Raw genomic sequence first — 26,268 nt, forward strand, 5'->3', positions numbered from 1 at the left:
TATAGGAATGCTGGCCCAGAATTTGGAGAACCTCTGGTTTTTCAAAAGAAGACAATAATTCAGGTATTACGAGAAATCCCCACCTTTTTAAATGCTGGCCTAATATTTTTGAAAAACTGAGCACACCAAATAATCTCAACTACTGGCCAAATTTCAATCCACAGGCCATCAGTTTCCAACCTCTAGACTGGAGAGCCCGTGTTTCAAGTCTACTGCTCTGTGGCTCTGTGATGGGATTTTAATGGGCTGGAGTTCAGACCAAGAACTTTGGACATCCTTCTCTGCTTGTTGAAAATTAAGCCTTGTTATTTATCTGTGTGACCTGGACAAGTCACTTCACCTCTATTTATAAATATGGAAGGCAATAATATTTATCTCATGGTACTGTAGTGAGAATTGTAGGAAATGATATGTCTAAACTACCCTTCTCAGTGTGTAGCCCATGAGTTACCCCTCTTTCTTTATTCCATCCTTGCCTTTGCATTTCATTTACTCATTCAGTCACTCAATAAATAATAATTGGGTGCACACTATAGGACAGGCACTGTGCCAGGTGCTGGAATACAATTAATAAATAAGCTAAGCAGGCTCTCTGAACATTTGGAAATATTAATCATAATAAAAGCAGTCATTACCAAATGCTAATTATGTAGCAGGAACTATGCATAGTGCTTTATAAGCATTAATCCATTTAATACTCATAATAAATCTATTAGGTTTCTACTATTTTTATCCCTACTTTATAGATTTAAAAAATGTGGTCAGAAAAGAGGTAAATTTCTTGCTACAGATTACACAGCTCATAATGGTAGAACTGGGATTTTAACCCACTTCTGCCTGACTTGACACACTTAGCTAATAAGCTTCATTGACTTCAGGCTAGTCCATCAGGCCAGTAAACTAACAATCCAAAGTACACTGTAATAAAAACTGTTTTAGTTTCCTGGCTGCCAAAGCAAATATCATGCAATGAGTTGGCTTAAAAAATGGGGATTTATTGGCTCATGGGTTTGAGGTTAAGAAAACATCTAAATCAAGGCATCATCAAGGTGATGCTTTCTTCCCAAAGACAGGTGTTCTGGGGCTGGATCCTGGTGATTTTTGGTCCTGGGCGCCTGTGTCACAGGGCAATGCACATGGCAGGCTCTTCTGGTCTCTCCCTTCTCTTCCAGATTCTGTTGGCCTTCAGCTTCTTGGTTCCTGTGGCTTTCTCTCTATCTGTCTGAATTTCATTCTGCTTGTAAAGGACTCCAGTAACAGGATTAAGACTCATTATGATTAAGTTGGGCCACACCTTAGTTGAAATAACCTCTTCAAAAGGTCCTACTTACAATGGGCTCACACCCACAAGAATGGATTAAGTTTATGAACATGTTTTTTCTGGGGTACATAGCTCCAAACCATCACAAAAACTAAGATCTATGCAATAAGGGAGTGTGAAAGCACAGAGAGGGGTTACCTATTCCAGTTGGGAAGTATGTATGTGTGAATATTGGGGGAAGTGGGATGGGGAGTGGTCAAGGAAAACCTTCCAGAAGAAATGGCCTCTTAGCTAAGGTTTGAAATCCTGGGGGGTTTTGATGAGAGGGAATGTATGTGGCTGCTATGGTGATGACTGGTTTTGCAGGATTGTAGGGTATCTGCCAGCTTGCAGCAACACTTTTCTGCATCTCTTCTGGGCTCCCCCACTTTGCACTTCCCATGTGAAAAGTGCCTCACAGCAGGGGTTCTGGGACGAGTGACTAGGGGAGGCAGGATTTCTCAGTGGTTAACCCCGTGAGCTTTAGTGTCAGGGTACTCAGGTCAAAGCCTACCTCTTCCTTTCTAGCCCTGGGACCTCGGCCTGGTTACTTAACTTTTTTCTGGCCTCAGTTTCCTCATTTGCCATCTGACAATAGTAGGGCTTATGTGGGCTAATTGTGATGGTTAAATTAGAGAATGATGTGGAAGGCTGAGCAAGGGGACTGCTGCATAATAGATGCTTAGCAACTCTTTGTTCATTAAAGAACCTGGAAAATCCTGAGTCAAGCCCATCTCCTTCCTTTCAGCAAATATTCTTTAAGCATCTTTTATGTAGCATACACAGTGATTATCTCATTTAATCCTCATGAAAACCTTGTGAGGTAAGAGTTCTTAAACCTTTTTTCTGCAGATGAGCTCTCAGCATCATTAAGATATTGATCCCAATTCTCTGAAGAGGCATACTGGTGTCTTTTGCAGTTTTCTCCATCTGGGAATGCTTTGCCTCCCAATTGATATTCACAGGATATACTCCCAGTTCTTTCAGTTCTCTGCTCAGATATCATCTCTTCTGAGAACCCATCCCAGACCTCTAAACAGAACTCCAATTATTCCTTAGCCCCCTTATTCTGATTTATTTTTCTTCAAAGCACTTCATAATAGCTGACATTATATTCAAACATGTTTATTCATTTACTATTTGACTTCACCACTAAAACAGGAGCTTGATGAAGGCAAAAACTTTATTTTGCTTGTTTAGCACTGTATTCCCAGTATCTGGGACTAAATAGTTTCTCAATAAATATTTGTTTAATGGATTAATACATGGATGGATGAGTGGATGGATGGATTAGATGGATGGATGGAGAGCACATGGGATTTTGAATCAGACAGACCTAAGACAAAACCCTGGTGTGTCCCTCACTTAATGCTGCTCCATGCATCCCATCTTATCCCAAAGTAATTCATTTTGTATCACTTTGAGCATCATAGAACCATTAAACAAGCAGAATGCCCCATTATTTTATGATATTCGCATCTTGTGATTCTTTACAAATTAGATTCTGGGGTTCTATAGAGTTTACAGAAGGATCTAAGAGATCAGGGTAGACTATTTTCACCTTATTCCCAGACTTCAACTTCAGCACAAATATGCTAAAAAATGAAAATTCTGCATTGAATTTTGCTTGATGAAAATAGTTAAAATGGTAATAAAATGAGACATGCTCTGACATCACAATATGATCTAATCCTTTCATTTTATGGACAATGAAATTGTCTCAGATATATGAAATTATTTGCCCAAAGTTCCTTGGGGATTGGATGTCAGAGGCAAACTGGACTTAAGTGTAACTCCAAGCTCAATGCTCTTTCCATGATATCATTCATTCATTCATTTATTCAGTCATTGAACCTACTTTGTCCTGGATCCAAATGTCATACCCCAATTTAGGTACTCGGGATATAGAGATGAACCAGATAGGCAATTTTCCTGCATCCTTAGACCTCTCATTTTAGGAGAGGAACAGCCAATAAACAAATAATTTAAACAAGATAATTAGGAACATTAAACTAAGGGGAAAAAATAGGCATTGTAGGAAACCACTCTGAGGATATTACCTGCAAAGGAACGTGGGCATAATTCAGCAGGCTTTCTTTTTTGAGACAAGATTGGCTTCCTTCCCAGGAGAAGAATAGAATGCTTAAGACTCCAAACTCCTATTTGGATCATTCCTTTTCCTGTGGAGTCTGAAAAACCTTGCCAGCAACCAGTTTTCAGGATCCCACGTTGATCAGCTTGACACATTCATTTTATTGCTTAGTAAGCCCAGGATCTGATTTTGATGAACCGACTCTGAATGACATGTATGTTTTATTTCTTAGTAAAATCAGGATTGGATTTTTATCAGCCTTGCTGCCCAATTCTCATTTATTGTGTTCCAGCTTCTGCTAAATTCTTTCATGTGAGTTGATGGGAAATTTATGCTTGGATGAAATGACAGTAAACTAAACTGGGAAATGCACATGCTTGTAGACACACAGAGCAAAGAACTCCACAGTTCAGAGTTACTCCAGAGTATAGATGGCACTGGAGAGCCTTAGAGCATGTCTTCAGTAGCAGCGATATTAATAAGGGTATAGAAAAGGCTATGGAATAAAAGATTCCTCATAAGTCTGGGGTGCTGCTGCACTCCCAATGTGGGGCCCTCAAAACAAGCAATTTAGAGAAATAAAAACATGGGTGATTCTGCATCTTCCTAGATCAAGTTGTAGACAAGTCTTTGAGATTTGATTTAGCCTATTCCCACTATCAAAACACTTTCCTGGAAGACATGCCCTCCCTGAGGTAAAATGATTCAGGTGTGTGGCTGTTAGAGGGGGCTTGTTGGTGGAGGAGTTACGACTGAAGGGTGTACACGGTGGTGACAATGTTATTGTCCCTCATCTCCACAGACCCATCTTCAGCCCCATCCTGCCCCTGCTCAGGAGCTACTGCTTTTCAGCTGCTCTGAATACCACTTTAACCATATCTCACCGTATTAAATTCTCAGCTATATGTGGCAAAAACCGATCTCCAAGTCACTGAAGCAAAAAATTCTTCACACTCAGAATTGTTATTCTTCAGGTACAGTGGTATCTAGGAATTGAAATAATACCATTTGTCCTCTGCCTTTTGTATTTTGTTGCCTTCACTTTCAAGAGAGCTCTTCTTGTGGGTGGACTTGGTGGCTTCAGGTTCGTATCTCCCCAAGCTCAGCAACTGCAGGAGAAGAAAAGCTTCTATTTCTATATTATTCCAGAAAGACCACAGGATTGAATCTCATGGGTCCAATTTGAGTCATATGTTCACTCTTGAACAAATTATTGTGACCAGAGGAATGGAATATGCCAATTGGCCAAATCTACGTCAGGTCCCACCCACCTGCACCTGTATAGTGGGGACAACCACTCCCCTGTCACCTGGAGTCATGGTGGGTTGTGGATGGTGTGGGAAGTAAAACTCAGGTGCTCTTACCCATTGGAGAGAAAATGGATTCTAGAAGGGCAAAAGTAGTCAATGCTCTTTTCCTGACACATTTGCCACCCACCAGTGTTGTAAGCATCTCTGCTTCTCTCCCCTCCCAGAGTAAGGACTTGAAAGGTCAGAACCCACATCTGCTCTTCTGCTTCCCACTTAACCCTGGGGAGTGACTTTCATGTGTCAGTGTTAATGGAACAATATATATCTGAGCTCTTCTTTTACTTTGCCTGGTGTAATTACTTCAAAAATCCCAGTGTGGAAGGAAATGCTCATTTCAGTACTCCTTTCCAATAAATGCATCTTCATGTAAAAGGCAAAGCCTTCAGAACTTGTATAGTTCCTGGTTTTTATGATTAACAAATACAGTTGAACAAAATTAATGAATGTGTCAAAATTCTGAGGCTTTGATGACTCAGACTCATCGGGTAAATGTTTCCACTGAATGAAACAGATTTATCTTTCCATTGTTCATAACTGTGGGTCATTTAATAGATGAGGCAGTCTGAGGCTTCTGTTGCAGCAGAATACTGAAATGGGAAGTGCAGGAGGATAGAAAACTTTTCTAGAATCTGGAAAGTCTGCAGCTAAAAGAATTTAATTAAAAATAAGTCATAGAATTTAAGAAAGTTTTTGTTACAGAGCTTAGAAAAGTCAATGCCAAATGAAAGGAGCTAAGAGCTCCCATTTCATCAGAGAGTTTCCCAGTGGGATAAAGAGAAAACACAGCTGTGCTTTGGAATAGCCTGTAAATTCAAGCACTGGGCTGCCTACACAGGAAGTACTTGTGGAGGGAGATTGTTAGAAATATATATTTCTGGGTCCACTCTCAAGGTTCTGATTCAATAGGGGTGGGATTGGGTGGAGAAATCTGCTTTCGAGTAGTACCCTGGTGAAGCCAGGTGTGAGAGCTGCTCTATGTAGGCTCTAGCTCACCTGCTCCAGCAGTGCCCATGGTGGTTAAGAGCTGAGAATCAGGGGTTGACCAGATGTGTGTGTGAATCTCAGCTTTGCCCCTTACTGGCTGTGCAACTTTAGGTCAGATACTTAAATTCTCTAATGCTTAGAAACAAATGAAGATGATGATAATCCTTACCTGACAGTCATGTGGGGATTCAGAGGTAACATCTGTACATGCATAGCAGAGTGCCTGGCACAGTCCAAGCCATCAATGATTATTAAATGTTGCTGGTCTGGTTTTATCACAGACATAGTGGCTGCAGTTCTCACTTAAAAAAAAAAAAAACCCTTTGTAAGAGAACAAGAATTTTTAGAGCACTTAAATGCTAGACACAGTTCTAAGCGCTGTGACTCCTTTTATTCCCATCCAATCCTGTGAGGTGTAATACAGATAGGGATAGATCATTACTATTTCCATTATATAGAGGTTAAACGACTCCTGATTGGAAGACAACATTGCCACCAGAGCAATGGGGGTGGCAAGAAAACTCCTGTGCCCATGGAGAGTGCCATTTGATTTTGGAGAATCTGTGGTAAGCACAGTTTTTTGGGGACACACAGTGTGAAGTATGTCCGATTTAATCCCCTCTGCAGGCAGGCCTTCTGGGCTTGTGTCTCAGCTTCTCAAAACCCTGGGTGGTGGTTTTTATGAGGGGACACCATTATTACAGGCTTCCAGACCTGCACAGCGGTGACTTTTAAGCTGCCTCACCCAGGGGTCTTGTCACCCAAAGGGCCAGCGGGAGTTTTCTGTTATTCTCCTTCAGTTCCCACATGTGATTCTAACTGCAACAATCCGAGCTGAGATTTCCAAAATATGTAATCTGTCCTTGAGGTGGTGGCTTTGGTCAACTGTGTGCAGCCCGCTGGTTTTTGTTTTGGGGACTGGGGGAAAGAAGCTTGAGGCCTGATGCTTCCCTCTTGGTCCAAGCCAGCAGCTGAGCCTCAAATTGCTCAGTGCAATGGCAGTGCTGGCATTTCTTTCCAAGACAACCTGACGCCTGTGCTGTTGGCGCCTGCAAGAAAGGTATCTGCTTCTGATGAAAATCAATTATCATCCTGTGCTGGTTTGGATGTATTATGTCCAGCCAAAAGCCATGTTCTTTAATGAAATCTTGTGAGGGCAGACGTATTAGTATCGATTAGGTTGGAATCTTTGGATTAGGTTGTTTCCATGAAGATGTGACCCACCCAACTGTGGGTAATAACTTTGATTGGATTATTTCCGTGGAGGTGTGCCCCACCCATTCACTGTGGGTCTTGATTAGTTTACCTGAGCCCTATAAGAGCTCAGACAGAAGGAGCTCATTGCCACAGCTGAGACAGACATTTTGAACAGGGCTGTTGAAAGCTGATGCTGACATTTTGGAGAACACCATTTTGAAATGCAACCTGGGAACAAGCAGATGCCAGCCATGTGCCTTCCCAGCTTCCAGAGGTTTTCCAGATGCCAATGGCTTTTCTCCAGTGAAGGTACCCGATTGTTGATGCCTTACCTTGGACATTTTATGGCCTTAAGACTGCAACTTTGTAACCAAATAAACCCCCTTTATAAAAGCCAATCCATTTCTGGTATTTTGCATTCTGGCAGCATTAGCAAACTAGAACACATCCATTTAATGAGTTACTTACCTCTCTTTCCTCTCAGGGGGCTGGTGGGACACTCCTACCCCATCAATTCCAGTCAACTTGTGGTTGGTCTTGCTGTTCTGCTCTGGCCCACGCAGCAGGTTTTGGGGAGGCAAAGATAATTTCCCAGACCCCAGACTAAAGGGGATCCTCTCCTGACCCCTCCCCATGTACAGAGACTCCTGCTGGAGACTGAACTTCCACCATCGTCGATTCATTCCTCTGGGGTTGAAGACTATCTTTGATCTTCTGCTCTTTTCTTCCCCTTCTGTACTACTTATTAGACTCTTTTAAATCTCAAAAAGATTTCATGCTTGTTGTACCAAGACACTTAAAGAAGAAGTCAATACTTTCTCCTTCACTCCTCCCAACCACTAGCCCTGACACGCAAGGCTAGCTATCTGGTACCTATCTTGCTACAGCTTTTCTCCATGCTCATAAAACTTGTACAAATTCATATGTTGTAGATTTTTTTGCTAACATGGGTCATATTATATATACTACCCTACAACTTCACTACAACTTAGATTTTTTTTTCACTTATCACACCAGAAATTTCCACAGATGTATGATTAGATCAATTCATCTTTTTAAATAGCTACATAGTATTTCATAGTTTGGATTTACAAAATGAATTCAACCATTTTCCTCCTAATTCATGATCAGCGTATGTTCGTGGTGCTTGTGGGTGTATACTTGCTGCTTTAAACATTGCCACAATAAGCATGCTCATGTTTCTGTACTGTTACTTTTATTTCTGCAAAATACATTATGCTACATTGAGATTACTATTTCACTGGGTATATGCATTTTCGTTTAAAAGGTTCTTGCCAGATTAATTCCCAAAGATCAATTAAGGTTTCCATCAGGAAAATAAGGGAATGCCTGTTTCCCTCTGCACACAGGAGCACTGGATATTCTTGGTTTTGGCTTAATTTTGTTAATTTGACTCACAGAAAGAGGTATCTTGCTGTTCTTTTGTTATTCATTTCTCTGGGTAGTAATGGATTTGTGCATCTTTTCATATATTTATTTGTATTTTGCTTTCTGTAATCTCTCTTAACGTGCCACTATTCTTTTTTTTTTCTTTTTTAATTCAGTTTTATTGAAATATATTCACATATCATACAATCATCCATGGTATGCAATCAACTGTTCACAGTATGATCATATAGTTATGCATTCATCACCACAATCTATTTCTGAACATTTTCCTTACATCAGAAAGAATCAGAATAAGAATAAAAAATAAAAGTAAAAATAGAACACCCAAACCATCCCACCTTATTTGTCATTTAGTTTTTATCCCCATTTTTCCACTCATCCATACACTAGATAAAGGGGATGTGATCCACACGATCTTCACAATCACACTGTCACCCCTTGTAATCTACATTATTATATAATTGTCTTCAGGAGTCCAGACTGCTGGGTTGGAGTTTGGTAGTTTCAGGTATTTACTTCTAGCTATTCCAATACATTAAAGCCTAAGAGGTGTTATCTATATAGTGCATAAGAATGTCCACCAGAGTGACCTCTCGACTCCATTTGAAATCTCTCAGCCACTGAAACTATTTTGTCTCATTTTGCATCCCCCTTTTGGTCAAGAAGATATTCTCAGTCCCACGATGCCGGGTCCACATTCATCCCTGGGAGTCATATCCCACGTTGCCAGGGAGATTTACACCCCTGGGAGTCGGGTCCCACGTAGGGGGGAGGGCAGCAAGTTCACCTGTCGAGGTGGCTCAGTTAGAGAGAGAGAGGGCCACATCTGAGCAACAAAGAGGCACTCAGGGGGAGACTCTTAGGCACAATTACATGCAATTTTAGTCTCTCCTTTGCAGTAATGAGATTCATAAGGGCAAGTCCCATGATAGAGGGCTCAAATGTGCCACTATTCTTGAAAGGGATGACACCTTGGTCACAATGACTTGCATGCTCAGAGCCTTATAGGTTATAACAAGGATGAGACATGTGGCAAAGGGGCAGAGACATAAGGCTGGGGGAGGAGGTCTGCAGTGGGGGGAAGGATGGTTAAAGAACAAGTCCTTATTTAAAAGGGTTTAGGGGACATAGGTTGTATCAATTATCAACATCCTGGTTGTGATATTGTGATAACGTTTTGTAAGATGTTAACATTGGGGAAAACCGGATAAAGGGTACATGGGATATGTCTGTATTAATTTTTATATCTGTATGTGAATCTACAATTATCCAAAAACAAAAAGTTTAATTAAAAATTTGTTAGGATGCCGCTCTGCCTGTTCTAGCGATATTTGCGGTCACTTTTAAAGATTGTGTTTTTAACACAAATTTAGAGAGGCTGGTTAGGGCAAAATTTGTGCATAGACCTTCCCTGGCAGTGGCCTGTAGAATGGTTAGCAACTACCCAGTGGGTGATTTGACTGTCATGGAGATGTTGTCTAGATTTTCTTTAGTGGAAGAAATGGAGGGAATATAGGATATGATACTGTCACTTGAACTTCCACTTCCCAAAAGATCTCGTTATTTAACAACTGTCTGATTTGGATAAGTCTTTAATTTTTTATCTATGTGCCCAATATATTACCATTTAAAGAAAATTTCATTAATTCAATACATCTTTATTTATACGGTACTTAATGTGTGCCAAGCACTGTTTAAGAACTAAGAGTACAGTGCTGAACAAGACAGCTCTCATGGAATTTTCATTCATGTGGGGAAGGACTGATAATACACAAACTGGTTAAATATTTAATAAATTGATTCCAGATAGCACGTTCTATGAAGGACGTGATGTGATAGATCACCGGTAGGAGCAGGTTAGCATTGGTTCTAATACTTGGAAAAAGTATTAGCTAAATGTTGAGATAAGTCCTGAGTAATGAGAGGAGAGAAGATCAAGGAGAGATGTGTGGGCAGAATATTCTTGGGTGAGGGAACAGCATATGAAAAGGTCTTAAGACAGGAAGGAGCTCAGAGTGTCCAAGAAGAAAAAGAACTCTGCAGTGCCTGGATCATACTGGGGTGAGGGTTACTTGTATCTAAGCTGATGAGGTAGGCAGGGATTGGGTTATGCAAAAGGCTGTTCCGGTCATGGTAAGGAGACTGGCTGCTTTGACAGGGAGCCAGTAAGGTTTTTACGCATGAGGGAGGATGGGGGTGGAGGTGTGGATTATGTGTTTTATGTTTCGAGAGAAGCACCATGGTGGTTGTATGGAGAATAGACTGTGCTTGGACAATAGAGAAAAAGTAATAGATAACACAGGAGGCTATTGCAGTATTCTAGTTAAGAGATGATGGCAGTTTGGACAAAGGGAATGCAGTAGAAGTAGAGAAAATTGGACAATTTTGGTGTATTTTTTTGGAGGTAGAATGAGATGAAATTGTTGATGGAGTGTATGTGAAGGGTAGGAGGAGAAGACAGTTGAAGAAGTTTTAGGTTTGAGACACCTAGAGGGATGGTAGTGTCATTTCGTGAGGTGGAGAAGGTGAATAAAGAATTAGATTGGCACAAAAACCAAGAGTTCTCCACTGACCATGTTATTTCAGATGGCATCCTGGTAGATGTCAGTCTACCATGGAATCTATGAATCTAGAGTCAGGCAAGCGGTCTAAGCTAGAGTTGTAGACTTTGGCATCAACAGCACATAAATAATTAGAGCATCAGGGCAGGAGAAAAGGAGAGGGGAGCACTGGACTCCAGGCATGTCCAGATCTTCTTCCTGAGCTCTGATTCATATACCCAAATGCTTACTCACTCTCTCCACTTGGATGTCAAGTAGAAATCTCAAGTTTAACATTTCCTGACATTCCCCTTTAAACTGCTCAACCTCATCTCAGTTAATGCAATCCATTATTCCAGCATCTCAGGCCAAAGGCTTTGGAGATAACCTCTGGCCTCTCTCTTTCACAACTCATGTAAAAACCACCAGGAAATACTGCTGGCTACACCTTCAGCATCTATCCAGAATCTGATCACTTCTCACAACTCCCACTGCCAATACTATGTTCCAAGTCACTGAATTTTCACCTAACTGCTCTCCTGACTGAGGAGTTGACATAAGTCAGATCATGGTCATTTCTATGCTGGAAACTCACCAGTGGCTCCCCATTCACTAAGAATAAAAGCCTAAGTGTTCATCTTGGTCTTTCAAGGCCCTGTGTGATTTTTCCCTCACATGCTGGATCTCATTTTCTGTTCCTCATCAACTTACTTGCTCTACTCAAGCTACATTGGTTTCTTTGTTATTGTTCATTCCATCCAGCCGTCTTCCTGCCCCATGGCTGTTTGCACTTGCGTTTTCCTCTGCCTGAAATAATTTTTCCTCAGATATCAGCACAGTTTGCTCTCTTACCTCCTTTAAATATTTGCTCAAATATTGCCCCCTGCCTAGCACTTTTTATTTTCTGTAGTACTGTCAAATTCTATTACAGTACATAAGTTACTTATTTTCATTTTTTTATTGATTCTGCTGCTGGAGTGTAAGCTTCCTAAGGACAAGGATATTTGTCTGTTTTATTCACTGATGCATCCCAAATACGTGGAGTAAGAAAATAATAAATATTTATTGAATTGACGAGAAATGAAATCCCTGGCAGAGATAAGACATTTTTTTCTTACTGATCTTTAGGAGTTTTTAAATCTCAACTTAGCCTTGAGTGTTAAAAATTCTACTCATAGGACAGGTAATTTTTTTTTTTCCAGTTTTGTTCAAAAATAGACCTCTTATAGAGGTCAAAAAGTTCTTGATCTCATAGTTTTTGGGCCATTTAAGAAAAAAATGCAGTACAGGTTTTTTTTTTTTTTTTCTGTTTTTATTTCCTGCTACTGCTGCTTGATAAGACTCATTTAATGAAATGGGCCATGTAATGCAATAAGCTGGGGTTTAATGGTCCCCACCTTCCTAAGTCAATGATTTGAATTTATTACTGAACTTTTTTGTAAATACATGGGCTTCATTTGAATCCATGAATTTATGATGGTAAAAATAAACCTGATTAATAACATTTGGAGGATGCTAGGGAACCAATACTTCTAAAAACTGGTAAATAAAGGGGAAGAATCAAGCTGAATGTACAATTTTTCTCAGTAAAATAGAAGTACACGTTGTCCAGCACCGTGAGGAAGCTGTATGCGCTTTTGCAGTTAAGCAGAACAGGGTTTCAGACCCAGCTGTCAGTGTCTTCTTACTTCAGGCAATTCAACTTCTCTGAACAGACTAAACGAGTAAACGCAATTGAGAGGGTAAATGTAATGTGTTTGGCACAATACCTGTACATAGTAAACACTCTGTTAATGGTAGCAATTATGTATTTTTACCTATCCATTCCACATCATTTCTCTTTTGAAGCCAGAATAAAAATAAGCAGCTGGTAACTATGTTTTGAGGGCAAGTTGGGCCAACTCACTGCATTTGTCAGAATTTTATTTTATATTATTTTTTCAATCAGAAAAGAATATCTTTGCTCATGGACTCATTCCAATGTAAACACCATTTCTTTTTCATTTAGTTCTCAAGCAGATGACTCTTCCCCATCCTGACAATGTGCACTTGGAATTTTGAATGCAAGTGTACCTTACCTTTAATCTCAAAAAATAATGACATCTTGAGATGTCCATCCTTGAGAGAGTTGACCTTTTGGGATATATTGAATCCTGATTCAGCATTTAGTTATCCATACCAACAATTTGATTTCTGCAGATAAATTTCAAAGTCCTCCTTTTAAGACTGTGTGCTATGGTGTCTTGTGTAAATATCCTCCTAGGCAATAGAACTTGAGCCTCAGAAGGCTGAGGAGGCATAATACTGGGCAATTACCAGCCAAATGCCAGGGCTTTGAGTTCATAAGCATAATTTAGATAGATGCCCTGGTATCTGAGCAGGGACTTAGTGTTTCTATCTGTGAAATATGGGTGCACTATGGCATAATTTTAAGAGACATTCCAGCTTTATCCTTCATTCATTTATTTATCCAACAAACATTCATCAAATGACTAATATATACTAAGGCTTTTACTAAGTGCTAGGACATGACTGATAGTAGTAGTACAAGTAGCAGCAGCAGCACTACCAGTAGTAGTAGTAAAAATAGCTACTACTTATTTTTAAATTGAGCATCTACTGTGGACCACCACTCAGTCAGGAACTTTATGGCTATCATAATCTGAAGATAAGCTTATTTTTTTTTGCATCTCCCAGTCATTTCTGCTGGGAGTGTGTCTCACAGGGACATGTTATGTTTCTCATGTTGGGAAATGGAGGAAATGAAAACTTTAAGGACTGGGATGAACTCAGAAGCCACAGGGTAGATATTTGGGGATATGATGTCCCTTTCCTGGATATTAAAAAGGAGTGATTCACAGCTGGTCTGGAAGCTTAAGTAAGATAAGACCAGACAGTGGAATGCAAATTTTCCTTAGGATAGTAATGACAGGATTACTGCTTAGTAAGGGAAGGGGCAAAGTTAGTTAACAAGAGAGATATGATTTTTTCATATAAAGCTAGATTGCACTGCTTCTGGGAGAAATGAATGTTGGTTTTGGTGAGGGTATGCACTTTTCAGACAATTAGGGAGAAAACCTACTGTTGGTGTGGAGATTGACTCAGAATGGGAGAAACCACAACCTTCCCTTCTCTTTGGAACAGGTCCCATTTCTCCACATTTGGAGCTAGCAGATTCGGCAGATGGTAACCATTGGTTGACTGTGGTGCATGACTGGGTTCCAAAGTGTGCAAGCAACAAGAAGGTGGAGGCGCTGAGAGACAGAAACGTTTTCCTCCTATTTGGAGGGATGTGGTTTCCCAGGAGTACATGGTTGGGGCATGAAGGGGGAGGCTTAGAGAAGAGCCTCAGATTAAGTGGGGATAATGGAAGATAAGAAGAGGGATACAATTAGGTGGGGCACCCTCTTTCTGAAGGTTCACACATTTGGGACATCCTCACATAGTGTAATTGTAGAGAAAAGATAGGTTAAACTAAGTACAACCTCTGAGCATCTTACACTAAACTCCTCTATAAAGTATACATGATCTTTCATTCATTCATCAACTGTTTGCTAAGCCCCTATTCTTGGTCAAAAACTGTGCTGGATTTGGGGTATAGTGACAACTAAGAAAAGACATGGGTCTTGGCTGCATGACACTAACATTTTAGTGAGAATAAACAAACACATAAGTAAGAAAATCATACATTGCTGCAAGTACCGGGAAAGAAATAAAGCAGGTGATAAGTTTACATAAGATGTTCATGGAGGATTTCATTGAAGAGGATTTATCTGGGTCAAAATCTGACAGATGAGAAGAAACTGGCAGGCAATGGACTCAGGGCAGGGAAGAGGAGAGACGGTGTTGGGAGGAGCAAACTCTTGAACTTTTGAGCAACGATTCTCAACCTTGGCTGCACACTGGAATCTCCTGGGGAGCTTTACAATTTACTGATGCTTGGTTTCCATTCCCAGGAGATTGTGATCTCACTGTCTGGGGCTTGGCCTAGGTACTGGCATATTTTAAAAGCTCCCCAGGTGATCCTAAAGTACAGCCAAGAATTGAGAACCACTGCCTTAGTGGAAAAGAAGGGGGTTTAATGTGGCTGGGACATACCAAGAAGAGGTAGGCAACAGATGCAGATTCTAGATTATTCAGGGCCTTGAAGGACTTGATAAGGAGTTTGACTTTCATTTAGTAAAATACACTTATTCACTTCCGCCATAGCAGAGACAGTGATAGTAACTTTCTCCTGACCATCCTGCCTAGGTCTCCAGAAGAGAAGAACATGAAGGGATGGCAGCTTTCCCAGTGGGAGTATTGCAACCCTGGAGGTATAAAAACTGTTGCTCACTGAAGCCAAGATAACTCTTCAAGCTCACGACAGGCTCGACTTCTGGATTTCTTCCACCTTAATAAGTTAGTAAAAAGTGGAGGGGCCTGGTACACCCAACCTACCGAAACATTACAGAGGATTATGGTAGGGGAAGAAGTGGGGAATCCTCTTCCTTCATCTTGTTCTCCAGAAAACAGAACAAACAGAGGCTCCCTTGAGTTTCTGGAGTAATGCCATCTCATCTAGAAGTTCTTTAGGCCTCTACCACCCAAAGTGTGATCCACTGACCAGCAGCAGCCTCGTGTGGGGGCTTGTTAGGTGTACAGATCCTCAATCCCACCCCAGAACTGCTGACTCAGAATCCACATTTTGACACAATTCTCCAGTGATATCTGTATACTTTGAAGTTTGAGAAATGCTGCTTTAGCTGCCCACAAGCTCTGCTCAGCACATCCATACCTTGTCTCACTTGGTGTTGAAAAAATTTCAGGAAGAGAGATGGATCTGTGACTCCTGGAGAATTTCTCGCCATATGAGCATTTGTGCATGAGTGCACGCATGCATGTGCAAGAGAGAGAGGGAGAAAAAGAGTCATAGATCCTCTTCGTAGTCATGGAGTGTTCTTCATGATTTGTTTCCACCACCACCCCCAGCTGCCTTTGGCCCCTTTCTGCCCCCTCCCAGTCCCCACTGATCAGGCCCCAAATTGAAATCCAGTTGTAACTCTTCCCTTATTTGTTCCAGATCTTTTAACTTTCTTTCTGTTTTTTTTTTTTTTTTTTTGATTTATCTTGCTGTCTTCAGGAGGAATCACAAGATCTCTAGCTCCTCTCTGCTTTTTTCTCTCACCTTGTAGCTATGTTCTCTTACCCACTTCCCCACTGTTTCCTTTCACCTCTGGCTACTTAAACTGTGCCTGACCTTCTTTTCGAGTGCACGCAGAGCCTGTCCACACATTACCATCACAGATGATCCTCCTGCAACCCAAATGGTGGGCTTGTCATCCCCACTTCACGGGGGGGGGGGGGGGACATCCAAGCTTGGAAAGATTAAGCCACTTGCTCAGGTTTACACAGCACTAAATAGGGGCTGGGACTGACTCAAGATCCGTCAGACTTTCATGCCTGGGCTCTTAATAATGAAGAAATACCACTCTCTGCATGAACAATTTTATTTGTTTTCCCTACAGGATGAGTTCATTCCTCCTTCTGAGCCTCTCTTTTGTATTTGGTGTGTGTGGCAGGATAAGATTTATGCAATGTTAACCATTTGCTTCTCCTCTTATTTCTCTTTCCTCCTTTAACTTACTTTTTCTTACTTTTTTCCCCAAAATGAAAAGAGAGAGAGAGAGGCTCTTAGTACTGTTGTTAATGCCTTAGGATGGCTGTGTCATGTTGGTCTGGGGCTTCTGTGCTTGACAAGCCTGAACTCTCGGGGAGGAGGGCACTTAGGGGACTGTGTTTGGACAAGGTCTAGGGATCAGGAGAGGTTGGTGGGTGTACTCCTCTCTGTTCTGGGATGGGACAAGGAGGGGAGAGAAATGATGAAAGAGGGGATGACATGAATTAGAGACAGCACCTGGACATTGGTTCTCAACAGAGTAACAGTTTGAAGGGCTGAAGACCTCAGAAAGGTCTGGGGCTCTGTCTTGATAGTTGGGAACAGAGACAGATTTTTGAGATTCCTGCTGCTCCTTGGGGCAAAGAAGTAACAAAGAGAGAACCACTGGATGTGAACAGGAATGGGGGTTTCTTAACAGCAGCCTCCATGACCTGACACCTGAGGGCCTATCCAGATAGATGATGGATGAGCCAGAAGATACTTGCCCAATAAAGAATCTCAAATAACCAATTACCCCAGGCTCTCATCCCAAGTCTAGCCACCTAGAACTTAGACACAACTCAAGTACAACCTTAGCATTCTGGAGGAATGGCAATTCAGAATAGAAATTTAGTTGAGACCATAAGAAAATGGTTATATGTGTTTGCCTACTGAGTTTGAGGTCAGAGAGTGGTGCCCATCACCGTTCTCTCTAGACACTGATGCTGTCTTTGTCTGGCCCCGCATCCTGCCAGATTGGGGGACCTGGCCTGCCGTTCCTCCAAGCCCTGCCCCTTGGGTACAAACTCTTTGGAAAGTAGCTTGGGGTTCCCCCAGGTCCCTGCTCTCTGCCTTGCTCCAGGCATTGCACAGACCTCCCTGCTTCCCCAGGGAAGGTGGGGCCTCCCTTGGTGTCCCTTGCATAATTGGGACGATGTGCAGGGAAATTAAATAGGTCATTAATCACCGTGCAGCCATAGGCAGCTCTCCCGGACCTATTCTTCATGATGATTAATGGTGGGCAGCTCCTCCCCACTCCCTGATTCATTTTCCTGCCACTGTTCACTCACTTTCCTGTGCTGTGTCCTCTTTGTCCCTGTCACAGGGAACCAGGGACTCCAGGCCTCCAGTGACTCGGAGTCAGGCACTGGGTCTGCAGGGGACAGTGTGGTCCCACAGCTCAGACACACCAGGGCTCTGATCCCTGCTCTGTCATGTACTTATTGGTGACCCCGACATGTCACTTCATCTGTGTGAAGCTTGGTTTCTTCATCAGTAAAATGGGAGTGAAAATAGCATTTGCCTCACAGTTTGTGAAGATTAAATGAGAAGATAAACATGATGATGACAAGTATGATATCTGGACCAGAGTGAGGATGCCTTAAGGTTAATTTCTCTTTCCTTCTTTGATTATTTCACTTTTGTTACTCTGAGAGGCATTGATGCTGTCCTTCAATGCCTTTGCAGTCTTCAACACTAAGGAGGGCTGAGCACAGATCCCAAGGATCTCACTGCCCTTTGCTATACTAACGATGGTGATGACAATGATGATGATGGTGATGATGATGATGATGATGATGATGATGGAGAACACTTACTGAGTGCTAGTTCCAGTTATTTTAAATGGATTATTTCATTTAAATACAAAAATAACCCTCACAGTTACACATTCTTAGCCCCATTTTACAAATAAGGAAACAAATTCAGAGAGGGAGAGTAACCTACTCAAAATCACATAGCTAGTAAATGACAGAGGGGAAATCAAACATAGTTCCCTTTAATGCCAAAGCCTGTGCTCTTCCAAAGATGTGAACAGCTGGATGCACCAATTGTCCTTTCTCAAGAGCAAGAGGAGCCATGTGCCCCTTCCAAGTGTCTCCTTTTCCTCACCTGCAGACAGAGCTACTCTCTCCTGGGGCAGGGGCTGGCAGGGCCAGCCAAGTTCAGGTCGTGCTCGAACAGCTTCCTCTTCTTTTGTTTGCCAATTAGCCTCCCATCCAGCTTGTTGCTGCTTAACATAAGCAGCAACTTCTGCCCACTGATGCATCAAGCCTAGAGTCTCCTTCGGATCAGCTCTCAATCAAGAGGGGCCCGATTTTCCTGGAGATAACTATATCCTGGGGGACTTGAGTGAATTTATGAGGAGAGATCAGATGCTATAAACTTACAGCACAGTGAAGTACCATTCTGAAGCTGGCAGAAATGAAGTGTTACCCACACAAATACAAAATCTTAGAGAAGAGTAGAAAAAAATTGAATCATGGCTCTGTTGTTGACTTATTGTATGACCTTGGGCAAGTCACTCACCCCTAGGCAGGTTTCCCTAGTAAAATTGGAGGGTGAGACTAGATTCTGAGAGTTTAAAGATGGAACTGAGGAAGTGGGTGTGGGAGTGAAATTTGGATGAGAGGAAAGACGCTGGGAGGAGTGAAGGATTAAGAAGGAAAGGGGCAATGCTTTGGCCTTCCTTGGCCTTTTTAAGAGAGAAAAAATTTGAGTCAGTGAGGACAGCTCAGGCAATGTATTAAGAGGCTCTCAGGTGACCATGTAATAATATAAGGATAAAAGTACAATGAAAATCATAAAAATAACAATGGAAATAATAATAGTATTAGATAACACCCATTAAGCGACGATTAGGCACTAATGTTCACCATAACCCTATGAAACAGCTACCACTGGGATACTCATATTAAATTAAAAAGCTGAGATGCAAGGGGGTGTTGGGTCATTAATCCAAGGTCATGCAGTAAGTGACCAGCAAAGCTGGGTCTTAGACTCATGTCTTCCTGACTTTAGAGCCCAATCTCTGAGTCACAGTGCTCTGCTGGGAAGTCATAAAGACATGGGTCCAGTACTTGGTGACCCAGGGGAGCCCTGATCACCTGTGTGCATAGAAGCATTCTCCATATCCATAGCCTGATGGGTCAGTTTACCTACACAGAACATTATTCCACCAGAACCAGCTAAATAATTTGATATGCTCAATGCAAAATGAAAATGCAGCGTCCCTGGTTAGAAAATCATTAGTGTTCTAAAACAGTGACAGCAGAGCATTAAACCAAGTACAGGGCCTTTTAAGTGTGGGGCCCTGTGTGACTGCATGGGCTGCATGCCCATGAAGCCAGCCGTGTAGGCACAAACACGCTTCCCTATTCCCAGCCTATCCCCAGCCCCTGTTCTTAGGAAACCTCTACTCCCTGCAATCTAACTCTTACTGGTCTCTTCTCCAAAGGTAGGGCTTTGTCTCCTACAACCTCAATTATTTGCAGGGTCTTGCTCAGAATGGTTGGGTCATTTTCTCCCTTAATGATCTCCACACCTCTGACATAGTGGGTTTCCATTTACTGATCTTGGTGTTAGCCAGATGCAGAAAAATGGCTGTCAAATGTCTGCTGCTTCAGGGCCAAAGGAATGAATGACTTCCCCAGAATTCATGCCTGTGATTTCCCCTGGGGTTTGGAGCTAAAGAACCTTGGCCTTGCCTGGCCAAAACCTTGACCGCCCATTCCTAACCCACCAGGAGGAAATGTTCCAGAATACCAGCAAGTGCTAAAAGGCTTCTTCTAATTAGCTGGCTGGTGGCTAACGAGGGATTTCACGAGGCAGAGCTTTCTGGTTGTTGGTACATAATTACCATGGAAACTTCATACTACACTCAGCTGCTCTCCCCACCAGCTTCCCAGGGGAGCAGAGATTCCTCTGCAAAAGCAGCATCTGGGCTATCGACATTGTTTGTGAGAGAAATAAATGGACAATTAGAAGCAAGACAGGTTGAATCCTTGTTGGAGCTAAGTTTTACCTACATCCATCCTGAGGCCTCATTGATGCTGTTGTCTCCGCATGAGAGGAAATCATTGGAAGGTGATGAATTCAGTTTGGATGGATCCCCTTTTGTGAGCTCAAGGACAGGGAAAAGTGCCTAATTAGAAGAAAGGCTTTTCTGCCTTTTAGAGGAAGCTGCTGGGTTTGCCATGAGATGTGAACAGCTTTATTTCCCTCTTTATTTATATACAAATATTTATTCTATCCACCAATGGAGTAAAACCTCACCGTCACTCTTTAAATGGGCCCCCAAAAGTTCAAGTTCGTAAAATGCAGGATCACTTTCTTGTGTGAGAGCTGTGTTAGTCAGAATAGGCTAGGCTTTGCAGCAATGACAAACAAGCTCTTGAATTTCAATGGCTTAACACAATAAATGTTTTTTAATGGAGCATGAAAAGTTCAATTCTGGTCAGGTGGTCTTCTTCTATCATGTGAGTATGTCACCTGGAACATTTAGTCTTCAAGTCCCAGCAAGAAGGGGAAGGGAAAGATGAGGAAGGACCATCTCAATGGCCAAGGCGAGAAGAGACACGCATCGTTTCCACTCCTTGTCCATTGGCCATATGGCCCCAGCCTAATCCCAGGTGAGATTGGGAAATATGGGGATAATATATAATATGGGTGAACACACCTGTGCCTGTCACAGCAGCCAGTCCCATTATAGCCACATATGTATTGTCATGGTGCACTTCTTTGCAAGTGCTTATTAAATGCCAGGTACCAGGAAGGTGGGGTAAATGAGAGGAGACAGACAAACAAACCCGTTCTTAAAGAAATAAGAAAATCCCAGATAGTAATAAGTACTACAAATAAATAGAACAGGTTGATAGGTAGTATCTGGTGAGCTCTAAGTTAGCCTTGGTGGTCAGAAAGGCTCCTCTTGAAGGAAGGTGGCATTTAAGCTGAGACCTGAACACCAAGAAAGATCCTGCCATATGGGGACCTGGGGAAAAAAGAAGCAATGAAGATCAGTGTGATTGGAATAAGTGACTGAGAAATAGTGTGGTGTGAGAGAAAGGTCTGTGTGTGTGCATATATATATGAGTTGTATATACTGCACTATAAAGTAAAATATAATTCCTACTATGGGTCATGATAAAAATGTTTTAAAACTATAGTAAGAAATATATTTTGCTTCATAATCCAACACTCACATACACACACACATAGTAACAGTTTAATATAACAATATTTATTCTTACTATGTGTAATGCTCTCTGATCCTCTCTACTCCATTCCATTCCTTTCCTATACTAATCAGGATAGGCTAGATTATGGTGCAATAACAAAACTACCTTAAGTGGCTTAACATAATAACATACACAATAAATGCAAATTTATTTCTCATCCATGCGTAAATTGAACATGAGTTGGAGGAAAGGTGTTCTGCTCATAGAAGCAACTCAGGGACTGAGGTTGATCGGGCTACATCTTGATATGTGCTTCCACAATCACTTTAGCAGGTAAGAGAGAACTTGATGAAACCCACAGTGGTTCTTAAAAAGTTTCTCTTTGAAATTGATGCACATTATTTCTGTAAGTGTTTCATTTGCCAGTGCAAGTCACCTGGCCACACCCCTTTCAAAGGGGATGGTGCATGTAAGTCTATCATGACCTTGGATGGTCAGAGGCTAGAAATATTTGGTGAACAGCACTAACGACTAACACTTTTTCCATTCCATTCCAATTTATGACTCTCTAGTTGTCTGAAAAACACTATATTAGGATCAATGCTAGGCACTACAAACAAAAGGATGGGTAACACTCAGTTATCCCCTCTTGGAACTCAAGCATAATGGCAAATGCAGCTAGTAACTTATGAGCTTGGTTGCTTTAAGCCATAGTTGATGGGACTACAAAAGAAGGTGTTGGAGGATTCAAGGTCTGGCAAGGGGAGGAGGGAAAGCCCATGTTGGGCTAAGGACACTCTCTTCTTGGTTGCTGGGTAAATGACGCCTTTCAAAAAGATCCCAACCCAGTTTTGATACCTCTCTTTTTCTCACAATGTCTTACTCTGATATCACCTTTAGTAGAGTGGTTCTCAGCTTGGCTTCACATTGGAATACTTTGGGGAGTTTTAAAAAATATGATGCCAGGCCTGCTCTAAACCAACTAAATCTCTCTAGATGGGGCCTGAGCTTTAGTGTTTTTTAAAAGCTCTACGGGTGATTCTAAGAGAGGCCAGCCCCAGGGGGGAGGGCATTCAAAAGTTGAGAGAAGGGGAAGGGGTCCAGAAAAGTCTCACAAAGGAGAAGGCATCACACCAGACTTTTGAAGAGTGAAGGATAAATTCTTTTACTTATTCATTCATTCATCCATCCAACCATCTATTCATTAATTCCTTGACTGATGCCTGCAGGGACTCAGCAAAGTTGCCTTTGCCATCTAGGAGCTTATACTAGAGTAGAGAAGTGGGCGCAAACCAACCCACAAGCACAAAGCAGAGCAGGGCACAGCAAATGTCTTCAGAGAGGCACAAAGGCCTGTGCAGACTCTGGCGATGGAGAAAGGAAATTCTGGTTGAGTCAGAGGTATCCAAGAAAGCCCTGTGGTGTGAGTGGAATTTGACCTGAATATTTTTCAGTCAATGAAAGAATATTGAGTGAATATTAATATCAATGTTATGTTAATGTTATTGTTGTATTAGAGATATTTTATTGCATATATCATGCAGCTTTGTGGCAAAAAAATAGATGACACAGATAAGCCAAATAAAGAAAGGGATATTACCCAACCACTATTAATATCTTTGTATCTATTTATCTAACTATCTATCTATCCATCTATCATGTATTGCTATTTCTCTTTCTCTATATATCTATATATCTATTTCTATCATCCACCATTTTCTGTGTCTATCATATTTATCTAGTCTATGTATCTATCTAATCTATTTAATATGACCATATTGTACTTTTTGTGATCTACATTTATTTTGTAATATAATGATCAATTCTTTATCAATAAAGGTTTGCATGATCATGTTAAATAGGTGAATCATATTATCTTGTATGAATAAGCCTTAATTTCTTTAATCAATCCTCTATTGTTGGATATTTCTATTGCTTACAGTTTCTGTCATTATAAACACTCTTGTGATTAATATCTTTGTTCATAAACCTTTGTGCAGTTGTGCAGTTTTTCCTGTAGGATATTGAGTGTATTTTCAATAGATAGGTGTTCGAGGCTTGACATGAAGGATGTTCTTTGCAAGAATCAGAAAAAGCAAAGGCATAGCGCTGGGGATGCACAAATGGGGAAGAGGAAGGCAACTAACAGTTACTTCAGGCCTACTGCGTGCCAGACACTGTGCTATGCCTTTCACATGCAGTGAGTTGTGTAACCCTCATAACAACTGTTTGAGGTGGCTCAGGCTGTGCCTATTTTATGGATGAGGAAACTGAAGCACAGAGAGGTTAAGCTACCTGCCCAGGGTCACACAGTTAGTATGCAGTTGACTCAAGATTGGATCCCAGTTCTTTGGACCCCAAAGTTCAGGCTCAGTTCACAGCACTGTAAGTGCAGTAAGTGAAGTATCATTTGGTCACTTAGCACCAATGGCCCTGGCTGTGCCTCAACATCGTTACTTGGGGAAATGCGTGAAAAGAGATCTAACAGGAGCTCTCGTGTCTGCAGGCTGGCACAGACTGGCAGCAGAAGCCCGTGATCCTTCATTCCCTTCTCATCATGATGGGTGATGTCAGCAAAACTTCTTGCTTGGAAACATTTTTTTGAACTTGGCAACCTGTAAGCTGGGTTGCCATGGTTACCAGAGAGCCCTGGGGAATGATGAACACAAGGGGTGGGTTTGAAACACAGTCAGATCCTTCCCCTCCAGCCTCCGCCTGGGCTGGTGACAATCTGACAGAACTTCATGTGCCCAGGAAAACCCCACCCCACGGTATCCATCCACAGCCAGGCCAACAGAATACCCCAGCTTTTTTCAGAATATAATAACTATTAATATTTATTGGGCACATGGGAAATCATTTTACATCAAGTATCTTATTTTAAACTTCCCCAAATCCTGTGTGATATATAGACTACTATTCCCATTTTACAGGGATGGCCACACAGAGAGAGAAGCAAAATGATTTGCTCCAAGTAGATGGCAGTCTGGCTCCAGAGCCAGTGCTAGCAAACACCCCATGCTTTTTTAGAGTCACATTCTTTTTGGCAAGTCATAGTAAACAGCATCTTCAGACATCTGGTTGGTACCTAGCTTCGAAAAATTCCAAGAGGGGAATATGGGTTCCTAGGAGGGCCTTAAAAGAGTTTAGGCAGGAAAGATATGGGGCATTAACAGGGAAATCCTGAAACAATTGCCTGGCTAGATGAAAACAGAAGGAACAAAAGGAAGTCCAAATTCAAATGTCTTTAGGAATTCAAGTAATTATACCTTAAGGTCACTGTGAAAATTCAAGCAGCAAATGGAGGATGGGAAAGAGTTCTAAATATCATTATTTACCTGTAGAATTTGACTTTTTATTTTTTAATATTAAGGTTTTCAACCAGGTAAAAATCCAAATGCCTACAGGGCTTGGGAATGTAATGCAAATGAGTAAACTGTGTTGGGGTAAAATAGGCTGGAGGTTGAGAGTGGGGAAGTGGGGTGTACAGTTCTAATTAGGTAGCCCTAAGTCTTTTCCACCCAACCATTGCCCAGACTAGATCTGATTCTTTCAGAAGCTGGAGCTCTGGATGCTTCTGTGAAATCTCCTGATTTTTAAATGTCAGCAACCTTTCAAAAATTTGTAAGTGCTGTGCAGGCAAAATAAAGTAATTTTATGGGCCGGACTCAAGACCTGCGTTGTCAGTTGGAGATCCGTGTTCGGAACCTTAATACATGTTGAAACATTCAGGTCGGTAAGCATTTGTGGAGGACTTTGCATGAGCTGGGAGCCATGCTGGGCACTGGGTTGATAGTGGTGAATAAGCCCTGCCCTTTATGACTTAGAGTGTGATATTTTTCAAATTGTGAATCATGATTTATTAGTATGTTTTGAAATCAATTTAGCAGATGGCAACCAACATTTTAAAAAAATAAATAGAATAGAATATTATGGAAAATATCAAAGCACACTGACTGTAGTAAGGGTAAGGATTAGTAGAGCATTGGGTAGTTTTATATGTACTCTGGAACATGGACAAGAAATGTTTGATGACTGGTTTATTAAGAGAGATTATTCGACTCCAAGAAAGGACTCTACTTCTGTAGAACACTGTCAGGAAGGGGTTTTGGTCCTGTATTATGTAGGGATTAAGGTCCTGGCTTCTGCCACCTGCTAGCTGTGTGACTTTGGACACACTGGTTAAATCTCTCTGTGACTCAGCTTCCTCATCTGTAAAATAGGGTGTGAGGATTAAATGAGTTAATACATGAAAAATACTTGGGAGAGTGCCCAATACATTGCAAGTTCTCAGTAGGTTCAGTTATTGTTGCTATCCATGTAATACTTGTCCAAAGGTATTTCTTGATGAGGTGCTTGAGACAGCATAGCTTCTTCACTCCTTATAAATAATAAAAATCTCCTAATTTACTAAGATCAGACTGTATCTTTGTATATCCCAAGTACTCCCCGGAATTGCCAGTGGTATGGTCCAGAGAAGGTTTTTAAACTGTAATAGAATTTCTGTGGTTTTCTTGGATGATTGAGAACACTTTCCAATCCCTCCCCAAGCTTGGGGCCATCACCCTTCAATCACTACTATTGGATCACAGGGATTTCTAGATACCCACATCCGAGCTCAACTGAAGGTTTATGAGCACCTACAACCTATCAACCATTTCTCCAGGCACATTTACACACTACACCCCTAATCATACCCCCAACATTCTGATGAATAAATGCCATTCTGTCCATTTATAGATAAAGAGACAGATGAGCAAAAAGGTAAAGAGATGTGGCCCAGGTCCTCTGAAGAGGCGAGGCAAGGCACAAGCAAAGCTATAAGGGGCCAGGGGCGTGCCT

General features: G+C 41.5%; 1 long non-coding RNA gene across 1 annotated transcript in view; it reads right to left on the reverse strand.

The window, feature by feature from the left end:
• Positions 1-26,268, reverse strand: part of LOC119517687 — a 108,747-nt gene that overhangs the window by 11,004 nt on the left and 71,475 nt on the right. The window contains exons 2-3 of the long non-coding RNA XR_005213603.1: positions 5,856-5,988; positions 3,361-4,501 (exon numbers count right to left, since the gene is read on the reverse strand). This is a non-coding gene — a long non-coding RNA (uncharacterized LOC119517687). The remainder of the gene's footprint in view (positions 1-3,360; positions 4,502-5,855; positions 5,989-26,268) is intronic.

Source organism: Choloepus didactylus, chromosome 21 (genome assembly GCF_015220235.1).
Source record: "Choloepus didactylus isolate mChoDid1 chromosome 21, mChoDid1.pri, whole genome shotgun sequence".
In the NCBI taxonomy this organism is placed as follows: domain Eukaryota; kingdom Metazoa; phylum Chordata; class Mammalia; order Pilosa; family Megalonychidae; genus Choloepus; species Choloepus didactylus.